Here is a 16,642-nt window from a genome sequence, read left to right as displayed (position 1 = left end):
TCTTCAAAGCAGGCAGGCAAGGGAAACTCCGGCAAATCTGTCGTCCAACATCTCCAGTTTTAAGTATAAAGCGGCGAACGCCACACTCAAAGATGAAGATTGTTGAGGCCGGTTTCGAAGTGAAATGGAGGTTCAACAAATCATCATCGCTTATTGCACATGATAAGAAGGATGGATATGATAAGGAGGATGCAGATGAGGAGGAGCATGTCGATGGTGCAGCAGGTTTCCAAGTGTCCCTTCAAGTCACTGCAGGCAGATTCTTGACACCCAATTTCATCTGGCAGATAAGGAGATTGTTGAAAATTGGGAGTGAGAAGAAGCTCTTAGATGCCTTAGAAGTAAAAAGGTTCTCAAGCTTTGTCATTGCAAGAGTAGAGAAATCTATGTATGAAGAAATCAAAGGGATCCTTAAAGCTAACGAATCCAAACCACAACACCACACAGATTGTAATGCAACCACAGAGATAGGAATCTTTTCCTTTGATGAATTGAGAAAGATGAACTATCTGCAGGCTGCCTTATTAGAGTCAATGAGGCTATACCCTCCCACGCCATCTGATTGCTGATACTCTACCAGATGGAACTCAAGTTCTTAAGGGTTATCGAGTGTCATACAATGTGTTTGTAATGGGCAGGGCACATAAAGTATGGGGAAGAGACTGCCTTGCATTCCGGCCTAAGAGGTGGTTGGGGGAAGATGGGCAATATGTTTCTATGAACCCTTACAAGTATCCCATGTTCCAAGCTGGTCCAAGAATCTACTTGGGAAAGGATTCTCCCTTCATTCATATGAAGCTGCTAAATTTTGCTTCTCTTGTCTCAAAGAGTTATGGGGAGAGGTAGAGGGGCAACTATAACATTGTTGGGTGCTCGTGTGACAAAAGAGTCGTGCCACCTTTAGAGGGCTTAGATATCAATCTACCCATGCTTCCACCAAGCCTTCCCAAGAAGCTATATACAAGAAGATCCAGCTCTAGTCCAAGAAATCCTTTGCACCCTTCTTGGACAGGGTATAATCATTTTAGAGGACTAGCAAATGGTACTTTAGAGGATTGTGCTTGATATGTATGTCAAGTGTGGTGCTCTTGCCAAAGCACCACACTTGGCGATGTTGTATATATCTTGCAATCACCCAAGTGACAATATCCTGAGAAAGAAGCTCCTCAATCATGCCCTCTTTAGGCTTAGCAATTTGATTAAGCTGTCTTGATAGACACTTGTAGGAGAAGCTTTGCTTGCATCTTAATTTTATTCCTGATTTAAAAGTTTTCTTTTGCAAATTGCAACTTTGGTTACAAGGTCAAAGATAACTCGTGGAACCAATAGTGGTTATAGCTCTTCATTAATCAGCGATCGTGAAATAATATCACATGAGACTCATTGCATCATCCACTTTAATATCATAGGCTGACAAAGGTATTCCTATTTTTCTCTCTTTTATATTCGAACAAACTAATGTGGCCACTTTCAACACTAAAGGTGTATCTTTGGCCTGCTTTCGATACTGAAAGTGTTATTTGTGAAACAGGGGAAAGGAACATTCCCTTATGTTTATAAAATTTTGGGGAGGATTGTCCCAACTCCCCACCATACTTTATGTATGGTTTTTTTTCCACTCGCACAAACAAGCATAAAATTCGTATGACTTGAACAAAAACATGTAACTTTGATTCAGATGAGCTAACCAATTAGTAATTACCCTTAGGTACTAGAAGATCTCCATCGATCATAAGCATAGGCATGTAGCTCATCGATAGTGGATGTGCCTCTAGCAACCTTTCTAAGTATGTTGAACAACACATGGAAAGGGTAAGGCTACATGATGGCCACCTCGTTCTCTACGTCCTCCTTTCATGCCAAGGTATCGCAGAGCACTTTTCTCACTGCCAATTGGCATCCTCAGGTGGGGTCCATGACCAGGTGCACCCTATCGCATCCACCAAATACATTTGGCAATCTTGTATATGCTTGAGAATCCCCAACTACCTCATGCACAAGATGTCTTGGTGTGTAAACAAGCAGGTACTATCTCTCTATCTCTCTCTCTCTCTCTCTCACACACACACACACACAAAAACATACACACACACATCATCATCATCAAAACCAAGTGCACTCCATGCTCTGAAACTTACAAAACAAGATTGTTTTTTTAAATTCTTTTACCATGTTTTGTGTGAGTGCTTGGGTAGCATACTTCGTGTAGTGTAAAGCATATTTGAAATGATCGAATGAACATAAATTTGAAAGCATACTTGCAAGCAACGCTAGACTGACATCTGCAATTGATGAGCTTGAAGCCTGTTCTTATGTTTGATGGGGATTCAAAAGTACCTTGCAGATCAGAAAATTAGAAATTCATTACCATATTGAAAATGAGTTTTGTATCATAAATCAATACATAGGACTAATGGTCGCCTTCACAACACTAAAGGTATTTGGGTCCACTTTCGATATCAAAAGTGCTATTTGGAAAACAGGGGAAGGGTACGTTCTCCTATGTTTGTAAAATTTTAGGGAGGATTGTGCCAACTCCCCGCCATACTTTATGTATGTTTTTTTTAAACAAAAAACTTCACTCACACAAACGAGTATGAAAATCCTATGACTTAATGAATTACATGTAACTCGGATTCAAATGTGGTAATGAATTTGGAATTATCAACCTTGCGAAGTACCTTGAAATCTCTTTCGATGTCCATCAATTCTTCATGTCGAATATAATCATAGCCTTGATGTTCATGCTCGTTCAAGCTCTATAAGCTATTCATATACTGAGAAAGACACGCATACGAAGAGGACGTGCTGTTGAAATGGTATGGGTTGCAATGTCCATCTTCATTCCAACGCTTGAAGATGTTTATACGTGAACAGAAAGACACACGTTGTTTGAAAGTACGTCGACAACGAACAGGTCCAAGCAATCAAGAGAATAAGGGTACCAAAGCATTCTTGTTGCATTAGAGAGTGACAGGGTTTATTCTTGAGAGAGAGAGAGAGAGAGAGTAGTTAACTTAGGTTCTTGCTAAACAAGGCATATTTGAATCTTGATAATTCTCCAAAAATAAGCGTCTAATTTCAAACAAACTAGACACGCTTATAGACACGTTTATAGATGCTAGTATAGACGTAGCCGTAACTTACGCGTCTATAAGAGCATCTAATTTCAAAGGAACTAGACGCGCTTATAGATGCACTTATAGATGCGAGTATAGACGCCCCCGTAACTTGCGCGCCTATGCAGCACCTCTATGCTTGCTTTATGTTGTAGTGCATCAAGTAAGTTGTCCGAAACTTTAGCCCTTGTAGTGGAATGGATGTTGTTTGGCATGCACCCACGTCAACAATTTCATTTCATTTCATCTTTCGTGGGAATGTTGCTTCTAGTGAGGTCAACACAAATGTGCGGACATGCTCAAAGATCCAGGGAAAATAATGCACATGCACAACCACACAAGCGGTAGTCAAACAAACACAAAACAAGAGGCTCTTTAGCTTATCCATGATTTTATGCACAAATACAAGGAAGAGCAAGAACTAGTCAAGTATTTCAAGGACCAATGGATGGGCACAATATGTAGGAATTTATAGTTCCAGAATACTCTTGTTCTCACCATCATTTCTATCAACCTAATCATTTCTCTTCTTAAAGGGATGTGGGTCTGGGGGCAACTCGCAATATGCCACACTTGAATCAAGAATGAGTTGTACCATGGCATTCTGAAATAACAATTTTTGACTCGCCGCAAGACAATACATGGTCGGCGAGTTGATTGGTTGTTGCAAAAGTTTCTTGGACCATGCCATTCTTACTCTACTGGTATCAAGAAATGTTGAAAGAGGCCAGCTTCAAGAAAAAATTCAACATTATTGATGTTTTTGCTAGCTCCATACAACATGCATAGACGATCCCCGATGGTGACATCAAGTTCTTGGATGCCAAACACAAGGTTGCCATGGTCAAGAGTCACAGCCACAGTGACCTATGGCACAATGTTGAGAATGCGGATACAGAGTGGGCATGTTTCTCCTAAGAGTGGGCGCTAAGGGGGAACCTTTGCGAGTATCAAGAAAGGGTCTTGATGATTAGTGGAGTGCATTTGTCCCATGTGGTCATGGCCTCCATGGACCTGAAGGATTCCTCTCATAGGGATCTCTCATGTAAATCATCTTCTTGCTCTATTCTTTGGTAATGTTTTTCTTGCAAAAATTGAGCTTTGATTGGTGGTAGGCCATGGCGTCTTCCATCGGATTGACCCACTCGTCTAATCCGAGCTGCCAATAATGTCACCACATGAGGGCCATGCAGGTACAGTAATCCCAGTGGGGCGAACGAACAATAGGATGCTCTTCCCAATAAATGTGAGAATTTTGATGTGCTTTGCTGCGTGTTCAGTGTCATCAAAAACACCAATTGATAACAAGGATGCACAAACACAACATCACGATTTCATCTTGCTATGCGGTAACCATCTTCGAGCTTCTGTGTTGGTGAATGGATTTCATGATGGTGTTATACTAATAAAATCGTCATTCCATAGGTGTTGATGCCAATTTGCTTGAGTACACTCGACGCCTAGCTCTACAGATGCAGCTATCAGTGCAACAGGCTAAGGCATCGAAGTCTCAGATGCTTGCACATCCAATTAGCAGGTTGCCTCCACTTGATGAACGGGTTCAGGAACTTTCTGGCACATGCACGGCCATTTATAGAATCATGCCCCCACAAAAAGACATTAAAGTGCAAGGAAAAACTTTGAGCTTTGACTTCTTTCCCTAAACCCCCAAAGAAGAAGAGGGTGATAATGCAAGGTGGACTAGATAGGGCTTGTGAAGATGTTCCTAGTGGGCATGCATCCCCTTGAGTGACATGGGTAGTTTGACTAAACTGTGGTATTGACATTGCTCCATTGTTGCACATGGGTAGTTTGACTAAATTGTGGTATTGACATTGCTCCATTGTTGCACATGGTAACATTTCTATTCAAGTTTTTTTTGCCCCTAGTAGTTCAAGCAACAGTAATTGCTTGGAATTGGTATATGTTAGTAATTGCTATGAATTGTTGGAAGGATTGCATGACGTTAGTATTGGCTATAGTTTATTGACTAGAAGGATCAGTGCTGTGAGAAAGGGATTACACGAAGTTAGTATTCGCCTATAGCTTATTGACTAGAATGAAGATAGTACTTGCTATAGGTTAGTGATTGGAAGGAATTGTGGCAACAATAAAGGGAGTGCATCAAGGTAGTGTTTGCTACATTTTAGTAATGACTAAGATTATCTTAAAGATAGAATTAGAACTACTAATAGATATGCAGTTGTATTTGAAAAACAATCCAACTCTTGCCATTTGAAAATCCAACAAACAGCCAAAACCATGCTCCACATAGGTGAAGGGAATTTGTAAGATATCTTTTGGTATAGGATTATCTGAATCTTTTTTAATATTTATATCCTTGTTTCTTTAGAGAACCGATCCGATTCCTCTTTATTATTCTCCACTACCACCTCTAGACTCTCTAAAGGTGATCCTACTTGGTCGAACTACAACAAATTAGTTTGGATAGTGTCTAGTCCCCTACTTGACATTCTTGATCCTAGTTTTGTGCATCCTTTAAATGATGATTTTCCTTGATCGGATCTTTATATCCACCCAATACTCTAGGTGCGGCAATCCATTCATTATGGTCTTTTGGTAGTGCCAAGTCCTAGCTGTCTCCACCTCAACATCATCTATGTGTGTCCCCATAGTGTGCTCTCCATCTACACAAAAGGCAAACAAAAGAAACACAAAACATAAGATTCGCATAAGCAAGTTCACATCAAAAGGAGATGCTTGAAAGGAAGGCAGTCACCTACCGTTCTGTTGTTGCTGTCAAAAATGTTAGTGCTCCCCTACTCTCCCACCAGCCTCGTAAATCCATATACAGAGCCCTCCTCCTCAGGGTGATCATCACTAGCCCACACACTCGTGCCCGCATCATCTACACAACAAACTAACTACAGCTCAAAGACTCATTGTAGAATGCAAACAATGTATCCAAAATAATCTACAAAAGGCCACTCACTGTTAGACTTCAAAGGCCATTCACTATTAGACTTCAAAGGCCACTCATTGTTAGTCTTATTGAGCCACAAATTCTCAAGTGCCGGACCACCTACTAGACTGCATTCCTGTGTGACTCTAGACTGAGCCATGGCACTATATTGAGCCCGATGTCCTAGACTCCCTGGGCCTTTGCAAGTAACATAGACATTAGCCCTAGCTTGAGGAGATCTTGGAGAGGCAAAGAGCCACCTTCCCATGCCCGGTGGACCTGCAGGGCCTTCTACAAGAAGCTAACCCCATGCTCGATATCCTTGATGGCCCCCTCTTGCAACCAAGGGGCTAGCTCAATTAGTTGTTTGATAATGATGGTCCCACTTTGTATCACATGGTTTGAATTGTGCATTCCGAGCTCATAACTCTAGTTTTTTATTCTCTTTTCTACTATAATGAGATTACATGGAAACTATTGTTTCACTTTTGGTCTCATACACCCATTGGATCTTTTGAAGCCATTTCATAAACCTTTATTTCTTTCTTTCTCTCTCAGTATCTCACACACACCGCTCTCTTTTCTCTCTCTCTCTCTCTCTCTCTCTCACACACACACACACACACACACGTCTCTCTCTCTCACTCTCTCACACACACACACACACACGTCTCTCTCTCTCTTTGTGCATATCATTGTATCACTCTTTAAGAGTGGGGACCCCATGGTACCAGGCAACTACAGGACGATCATGATTGGTCGTTACTTGGCCAAATTGTATGGCTCTATATTCGAGTCGGAGCTGAGCCGATGGGGGCAGAGAGGCATGGTCATCGAGCACATGGGCAGGCTGGCTTCAGGAGAGGATTTACTACCTTGGATCACATAGTGAAACTTCCGGCACCTATTGAAGAGGGCACGGCACAAAACAGAAGGATATACGGTTGCTTTGTGGACTTCCCCAAAGCCTTTGATACCGTACCACATGTGCCAGGCTTATGCACAGATTGCATGACATTGAGGTACCCGAGGATATGCAGTGGGGGGATATATGCTTTGTGAGCTCCACGCCGACTATCTAATAGGGTGACCAGCACGATAGGGGTGAAGCAGGGATGCGCACTATCGCCCACCCTCTTTGGACTATACATTGATGCAGTCTCTGATTATGTAGACAGATTGGGAGGCCCTAGGGCATGCCTGGCAGGGGTGTTGATACCCATCTTGTTATATGCTGATGATATTGTTCTAATCTCAGACTCTTCGGGAGGACTACAGAGACACCTGGATGCATTACAGGCTTTCTGTGCGGATAGAGATCTGATAGTGAACCTTGGGAAAATCAAGGTTATAGTGTTTAACACCACACAGGCGTGGGTGACGAGATTAGAGCCTCAGTTCACTTTCCGAGGGGAGCCCGTAGAGTACATCAAGTCATATGTCTACTTGGGAGTTACTTTCACAGGACCGTGTTTCTCCCTGAAGGAGGCAGCAACAGCTAGATTAGCTCGAGGGCATGTAGCCTTGGGGGCACTTGAGAGGAAGTGTGCACACATACTGTCTCCTCAGGAGCCACGCACCAAATTGTGGCTATTTGATACGCTTGTCACACTGACCCTCCTGTATGGAGCTCCAATTTGGGGGCCCAGTATACATCACAAATCTCAGAAAGGGACATATGAGGGATGGAGGCAAATGCAGAGACCACTGATTATGATGATTGCCCGCATGATTCAGAGAAAATCATCAGTACCACATGAGATTGTTCGGGCTGAGCTGGGTGCCCCACCAGTAGTAACCGAGGCCCTATTCCAGGCAGTTACCTTTTTACAGCGGCTATGGGAGCTCCTTCAACAGAGGTACTCCCGTTTGGCATTGACCTCATCCATACAGTTTGGTAGAGGATGGAGATACTCATGGGTGGTTGCAAGATGAGGTTATCTAGTTTCATGTAGTGGGCGCCCTTGGCTTTAGCTGGAAAACAGGCATTTTTTCAAGAAGAATAGCCAATCTCTCATAGTTAGCCAAGGAGTTTCACTTCAAGGTCTTCTAACGAAACATCATATGCAAAGTTGGGCACCCAAAAATATAATCTGATCGAATATCCAATAATTGCAAATCCCTTTTTCTTTGGGAACCAAGTTTGTATACAGGCCCTGTCCTAGGTTTAGACAGGTACAGTGAATGTGAGTAAATTGCCTATAACTTTTACATTATTACTCATATGATGTTCCCACTTTGCATATCACAAATACAAATAATATAGAACTTAACTTGATTTATCGAGTAATTTTTGATGTGTTCTACTATTTTCTATATTATTTAAAAGGTATTAGAATTGTTTAAAAACATACTATTTTATCCTCCCACCACATCTACCATTTAAAATGCTCAAATTGTATGGATCTAGTGATGATTAGATTGGGAAAGATTAGTATAATGTGGGTATAAGGTAAAATTACAAATCTAACGGTTGGATTTTTGTAGATTTACTTTGGAAAATTTATTATGACTGTGAGAGACTCATTAAATCAATAGTAATTTAATTCTAGAAAATTAAATATTAAATCTTTCAATCTAAAAACTCAAGGGATCAATACTCTTGTTGCCATGAATTTATTAAAAAAAATTTGGCTTGATTTGAGTATGGGAAGGTCCATTTTCAATCCTCCCAAGTGAAAATTCCCATATTGTGTCCACTCTCTCCTTTTCAAGTCTAAAACCAATCCTAGTTAGGTTTGAAAATCTAGGCTTAGTAAACTTCACAGCTTAGGTTTCATTCCATGTGTGAGGCTTGGGTAGGCACAAATCTTATATATGCATGCCACTTTATGTCCACATGAGCATCGAGAGGATCCACATACGCAGCTTGCCACCTCCACCCTCCATGTCAACATGGTCAACCTAGTTGACTCCCCCACCTCATCATCCTAGTCATCATTAATGGCACATCATCTTGCCACCTTTGCATGCCACCTTGCACTTGGTGACATGGCGTGCCACATCATGGAATTGCCATATCAACCATAATAGTGCCACATGTCAAGAGAATGCCACGTGTCATGCACGTGGCACCTCCTTCCCACCTCCCCTCTTTTTTCAAAAACATATTTTTGAAAAAGTTAATTTAGTAATTTAAAGAAATAGAATATAGAATTTTAAATAATAAAATATATATAACTTATTAAATAAAAGAATTTAAAATCACTAATTTTAAAGGATTATATTTTGGGATTAGATCAATAATATTATTATTAAAGTTCATACAATTTTAAAAAAATAAATTTTTTAATTTAATATTTCTTGAAAAATTCTAAAGTAGAATACACCTTTGAATAAAATTTAAAAAAAATATTTTATTAAAAAAAGCAGTTATATAATTATAAAATAAAAGATATCTTTAAAGATATATTTATATATCTAGTAATGATAAATATTTAGACTTGTTAATAAATATTATTAATAATATTGATTTTTAAGTGGATAATAGTTTTTCTTTAATTATCTTTATGTTTATCTTAGTTATCCAATCAATCTTAGATAGGAAATCTAATGAGATTTGAAGTGGATAACCTATTTTTCCTATATAATCACACATCTCTAGTACTATCCCACACTTATCTCTAGTACTATCCCATCATTGAGCCTTTATAATATTTTCTCTCTTAGCTTCCTTGAGAATGGGTTCTCAAAGTCGTAGGAGTCGGAAACGTGATAGGACTAGACTCCCCCCCATCCACCAAGTTCAAGAGGAGGAGAGGAGAAGGGTAGCTCGTGAGAGAAAGAGAGAGTGGAGAGCACGTCAACGAGCAACACCTTCCGTTGGCGATGATCCAAGCCTTGCTCCTCCTCTTCCACTTCCTCTCCCTTCGCCCTCTTCCCCCCCACTACCCCTTAGTTTAGATAATCCACATGAACCTGCCCTTCTTGAGTCCTCTCTTCTACAAGAACCCACTCCCCTCCTTTGGGCGCCCTTCGTGTGGATAGGAAAGAACTATCAAAGTCAAGGGCACATCGTCGTGCCCATGCAATCTTCCATTCCTATTTCAAAGACCTCACGTCTTCATCACAGGCATGTGTGCTTGATGCTTTGATTGATCTGCCCACCAACATGGGCAACTGCAGGGCGCTTTCCGGCATTGGAGGTCGAAGAGAGAGGAGAGCTGGCATGGCGGTGCTACAAAGTGTTCGTCATTCCTATAAGAGGAACTCTGCGGATGCTTTGGCTACTCGACGGGCTATTGTGGCAGCCATAAGTAGCTCCCAAATGAAGGGTAAGGTTAGTGCCACATCTCGCATCCTTTCCATAGCACCACACGCACTTAGAGTTGGGTCTATTAGACGACAAAGTTTAGATGCCAATGAGGTTGGTGCTTTGTGGGCGAGTAGTGGTCGTGTAGCTAGGCATGATCGCCTACTAGATGAAACCACTAGAACCTTGATAGAAAGTTTTTGGGAGGAGAATTGTCGTGCCTCGCCAGTTTTCAAGAAAGCTTTGCATAAGAGAGTGACAAGAGGAGTGTTCATTGAGCACGGTGCTTGCTTTCTTGAAATGACCCAAACTGAGTTGTATTCTCAGTTTGTGGCTTCATATCCAGAGCTTAAAATTGGGCAAAGGTCATTTGAGGGGTGTAAGCCTTGGTTTGTGAGGTACTCACGTCAGCGTGACACATGTTGTTGTTGCTACCATGTTGAGTTCAAACTTTTTTATGATGTGTTCCGTTCTCTTAGTGGGCATAGAGAGTTGCCTCGTAGTCCACGTGATTTCATCCACTCTCTTTTGTGTGCACGCATAGAGGATGCCCAGTTCCATAGGATGCCTTGTGTGGAGAGCAATTGCACATCATGTGGTTCACTTGCACATCTACAGATGGTAGATCTTGATGCAAGTGACCAAGAGATAGTGGCATGGTAACGTTATGAGTATGTGACACACTAGCTCCAGGTGGAGAGTCCAGGAAGTTGCAGCTCGTGGACAAACATACACCACGTTGTCACTTCACAGCCACATTTAGGGAGCAGATCTACCCCTACATACGGCACAGTCATTGTGCCAAGTGGCAGGATCGTCAGTTTTGAGCATGCCTAGCAGAGTTTCCTATTGGTGTGGTCGTCTCTGTGATTGATTTTGCAGAGAAATACACTTTCACACCTTTTCAGGAGATACAATCTGAGTATTACTTCTCAAAGCAGGTAATGGTTATATTTTGTAATATTTGTTTTATGTTTGAGCTACATTACTTATTTGATTTTTTGTGTCCTAAACATATGTATTGCTTACCTCACGAGGTTGCTATTATGGTTCACATTAGCTATCGACATGCAGAGGCTCATGTAGATGGGATAGCCAGTACCCCCGAGACACGTGTCATTATTCGAGAGTATCATTTCTATATCAGTGATGATCGTTCACATGATGCACATTTTGTGCAACACTGTTTTCATCTCCATGACGATTTTTTAGGAGATTGTGGGATCAGACATGTCCAGCGATGGGTTTGGTCGGATGGTTGTGGTGCACAGTTCAAGTCATCACGACAGTTCTATTGGCTCTACAGGTAGTACTTATGGTTTTCTTACATTTACAATTAACCTAAATTCACTAGAACATCTTAAAGAAAACAATAACTAAGACTATCTTTTATGGATTTATAGGTGGCATGTGCAGTCTAGTATCCTAGTGATTTGGTCATTCTTTGAGACTGGTCACGGGAAGGGAGAGTATGATGGTGCGGGCGCGTGTGTGAAACGTGCCTTGAGGCGTCATCAGTTGTGGCAGGATGCTCAGCGGTTCAGAGATGCGGGCCACGTAGTCGAGTGGTGCTCCCAACATTTGTGTGGCAGTGCAACATCATCGTAACCCAAACGTGATGCTCGGATTGTCAGGAGATTTTTTTGGCATGTGGATGGTGGCATGATTGACCGTAGAGCCTCCCATGATTGTGACACAGTACCTGGCACCTTGGGCTTACATTCCATCAGGAGCACGCGCATGGCAGCCCCCACGATTTACACACGACGGTTTGCATGCTTCTGTGGAGCATGTATGGATGGCGATTGGTCACATTGTGCCTCGAGAGGATGGGCAGATGCATGGATACAGACATTCCTCTCCCCCGAGCATCCTTCACATCTAGTGCTGTTTGATGAGCACACAAGTCCTGCATTCATAGTCAGTTATGATGACCTCACAGATTTGCTACAGGAGGGTGATGTATTTGCTGTTATTGCTAGTGAGGGAAATAGCGAGGGAGTAGACTACTATCTGATGAGTTGCACTAGGCCAAAGTGCATCCTTGACCAAGATACAGTGGATGATCATGGGTTTTCTTATGACGCACATAGCATGATTGTGGTAGGCCGGTTCTACCAGCAGATTCGACTTCATCGGGGGGTGTCTTGACTTCCAGTAGTGGAAGTGGGAGTTAGAGGCATTTTAGTTCTCTCATCTAGTGGTTGCTACCAGGCTCACTCTTGTTCGAGTACAGAGCCGAAAACACAGTTCTCACCCTCGTTTTCCGCTTCGAGTGGATGACCATGAGAGCATTCTAGAGTAGTTGAGAGCTAGAGAGGGTGCTACTGACTAGATCTCTATCTTGATAGTGACTAAACTCAGACTAGCTGGGTTAGCTCACTTACATTGTACTTAGATTTTTGGGCAGGGACTAACCTCAGACTAGCCGGGGTAGCTCATTTTCATTCTGATGTACTTATTTGATGTTTATATCATTATGAGTTCTCTCATTATTGAGTATCATTACATTTTAGTTGATGTTCTTATGGATGTGGGTCCCCATCGGAGCAGTAATTACAAATCCAAACATGCTCCGATGGGGACCAAACTTTGCACGCATGTGGGGGGGACCCACCCCCACATGCTTGCAAAGTTTAGTCCCCATCGGAGCGTGTTTGGGTACGATGGTATGGGGAAGGCCCGAATTTTCCTTGGCCTCTTAAGCACCAAGAGACTTCAAAAATCCGGACTGGGAGCTAATTACCAATCCAAACATGCTCCGATGGGGACCAAACTTTGCAAGCATGTGGGAGAGGGACCCACCCCCACATGCTTGCAAAGTTTGGTCACCATCGGAGCATGTTCGGGTACGATGGTATGGGGAAGGCCCGGATTCTCCATGGCCTCTTAAGCACCAAGAGACTTCAAAAACCCGCACTGGGCGCTAATTTCTAATCCAAACATGCTCTGATTGTGACCAAACTTTGCAAGCATGTGGGGGTGGGTCCCCCCCCATGCTTGCAAAGTTTGGTCTCCATCGGAGCATGTTTGGGTACGATGATATGGGGAAGGCCCGGATTTTCCATGACCTCTTAAGCACCAAGAGACTTCAAAAATCGGGACTGGGCGCTAATTACCAATCCAAATATGCTCTAATGGGGGGACCAAACTTTGCAAGCATGTGGGGGTGGGTCACCCCCACATGCTTGCAAAGTTTGGTCTCCATCGGAGCATGTTTGGGTACGATGGTATGGGGAAGTCCGAAGGCCCGAATTTTCCATGGCCTCTTAAGCACCAAGAGACTTCAAAAATCCGGACTGGGCGCTAATTACCAATCCAAACATGCTCCGATGGAGACCAAACTTTGCAAGCATGTGGGGGGGACCCACCGCCACACGCTTGCAAAGGTTGGTCCCCATCGGAGCATGTTTGAGTGTACGATGGTATGGGGAAGGCCCGAATTTTCCATGGCCTCTTAAGCACCAAGAGACTTCAAAAATCCAGACTGGGCGCTAATTACCAATCCAAACATGCTCTGATGGAGACCAAACTTTGCAAGCATGTGGGGGGACCCACCCCCACATGCTTGCAAAGTTTGGTCCCCATCGGAGCATGTTTGGGTACGATGGTATGGGGAAGGCCTGAATTATCCATGGCCTCTTAAGCACCAAGAGACTTCAAAAATCTAGACTGGGCGCTAATTACCAATATCCAAATATGCTCCGATGGAGACCAAGATTTGCAAGCATGCGGGGCGGACCCATCCCCATATGCTTGCAAAGTTTGGTCCCCATCGGAGCATGTTTGGGTACGATGGTATGGGGAAGGCCCGAATTTTCCATGGCCTCTTAAGCACCAAGAGACTTCAAAAATCTGGACTGGGCACTAATTACCAATCCAAACATGCTCCGATGGGGACCAAACTTTGCAAGAATGTGGGGGGGACCCACCCCCACATGCTTGCAAAGTTTGGTCCCCATCGGAGCATGTTTGGGTACGATGGTATGGGGAAGGCCCGAATTTTCCATGGACTCATAAGCACCAAGAGACTTCAAAAACCCGGACTGGGCGCTAATTACCAATCCAAACATGCTCCGATGGGGACCAAACTTTGCAAGCATGTGGGAAGGACCCACCTCCACATGCTTGCAAAGTTTGGTCCCCATCGGAGCATGTTTGGGTAGGATGGTATGGGGAAGGTTTGGACTTTCCTTGGCCTCTTAAGTACCAAGAGACTTCAAAAATCCGGACTGGGCGCTAATGACCAATCCAAACATGCTCCGATGTGGGGACCAAACTTTGCAGGCATGTGGGGGGGACCCACCCCCACATGCTTGCAAAGTTTGGTCCCCATCGAAGCATGTTTGTGTACGATGGTATGGGGAAGGCCTGAATTTTCCATGGCCTCTTAAGCACCAAGAGAGTTCAAAAATCCGGACTGGGCGCTAATTACCAATCCAAACATGCTCGGATGGGGACCAAACTTTGCAAGCATGTGTGGGGGACCCACCCCCACATGCTTGCAAAGTTTGGTCCCCATCGGACCATGTTTGGGTACGATGGTATGGGGAAGGCCCGGATTCTCCATGGCCTCTTAAGCACCAAGAGACTTCAAAAATCCCGACTGGGCGCTAATTACCAATCCAAATATGCTCCGATGATGGGGACCAAACTGTGCAAGCATGTGGGGGCGGGTCACCCCCATATGCTTGCAAAGTTTGGTCTCCATCGGAGCATGTTTGGGTACGATGGTATGGGGAAGGCCCGAATTTTCCATGGCCTCTTAAGCACCGAGACTTTAAAAATCCGGACTGGGCACTAATTACCAATCCAAACATGCTCCGATGGAGACCAAACTTTGCAAGCATGTGGGGAGGACCCACCCCCACATGCTTGCAAAGTTTGGTCCCCATCGGAGCATGTTTGGGTGTACGATGGTATGGGGAAGGCCCGAATTTTCCATGGCCTCTTAAGCACCAAGAGACTTCAAAAATCTGGACTGGGCACTAATTACCAATCCAAATATTCTCTGATGGAGACCAAACTTTGCAAGCATGTGGGGGGGACCCACCCCCACATGCTTGCAAAGTTTGGTCCCCATCAAAGCATGTTTGGGTACGATGGTATGGGGAAGGCCTGAATTATCCATGGCCTCTTAAGCACCAAGAGACTTCAAAAATCCAGACTGGGCGCTAATTACCAATCCAAATATGCTCCGATGGAGACCAAACTTTGCAAGCATGTGGGGGGGACCCATCCCCATATGCTTGCAAAGTTTGGTCCCCATCGGAGCATGTTTGAGTACGATGGTATGGGGAAGGCCCGAACTTTCCATGGCCTCTTAAGCACCAAGAGACTTCAAAAATCCGGACTGGGCGCTAATTACCAATCCAAACATGCTCCGATGGGGACCAAACTTTGGAAGCATGTGGGGGGACCAAACTTTGGAAGCATGTGGGGGGACCCACCCCCACATGCTTGCAAAGTTTGGTCTCCATTGGAGCATGTTTGGGTACGATGGTATGGGGAAGGCCCAAATTTTCCATGGCCTCTTAAGCACCAAGAGACATAAAAAATCCGCGCTGGGCGCTAATTACCAATCCAAACATGCTCCGATGGGGACAAAACTTTGCAAGCATGTGGGGGTGGGTCCCCCCCATGCTTGCAAAGTTTGGTCCCCATCGGAGCATGTTTGGGTACGATGGTATGGGGAAGGCTCGGATTTTCCTTGGCCTCTTAAGTACCAAGAGACTTCAGAAATCCGGAGTGGGTGCTAATTACCAATCCAAACATGCTCCGATGGGGACCAAACTTTGCAAGGGGGGACCCACCCCCACATGCTTGCAAAGTTTGGTCCCCATCGGAGCATGTTTGGGTACGATGGTATGGGGAAGGCCCGGATTTTCCTTGGCCTCTTAAGCACCAAGAGACTTCAAAAATCCGGATTGGGTGCTAATTACCAATCCAAACATGCTCCGATGGGGACCAAACATTACAAGCATGTGGGGGGGATCCACCCCCACATGCTTGCAAAGTTTGGTCCCCATCGTAGCATGTGGGGGTACGATGGTATGGGGAAGGCCCGGATTCTCCATGGCCTCTTAAGCACCAAGAGACTTCAAAAATCCGGACTGGGCGCTGATTTCCAATCCAAACATGCTCCGATGGAGACCAGACTTTGCAAGCATGTGGGGGGGGTCCCCCCCATGCTTGCAAAGTTTGGTCCCCATCGGAGCATGTTTGGGTACGATGGTATGGGGAAGGCCCAGATTTTCCTTGGCCTCTTAAGCACCAAGAGACTTCAAAAACCCACACTGGGTGCTAATTACCAATCCAAACATTCTCTGATTATGACCAAACTTTGCG

Source organism: Cibotium barometz, chromosome 58 (assembly GCF_041138505.1).
Source record: "Cibotium barometz isolate CiBa-2024 chromosome 58, ASM4113850v1, whole genome shotgun sequence".
Lineage (NCBI taxonomy): Eukaryota > Viridiplantae > Streptophyta > Polypodiopsida > Cyatheales > Cibotiaceae > Cibotium > Cibotium barometz.
The sequence above is the reverse complement of the archived record's forward strand: the minus strand, read 5'-3'. Positions refer to the sequence as shown.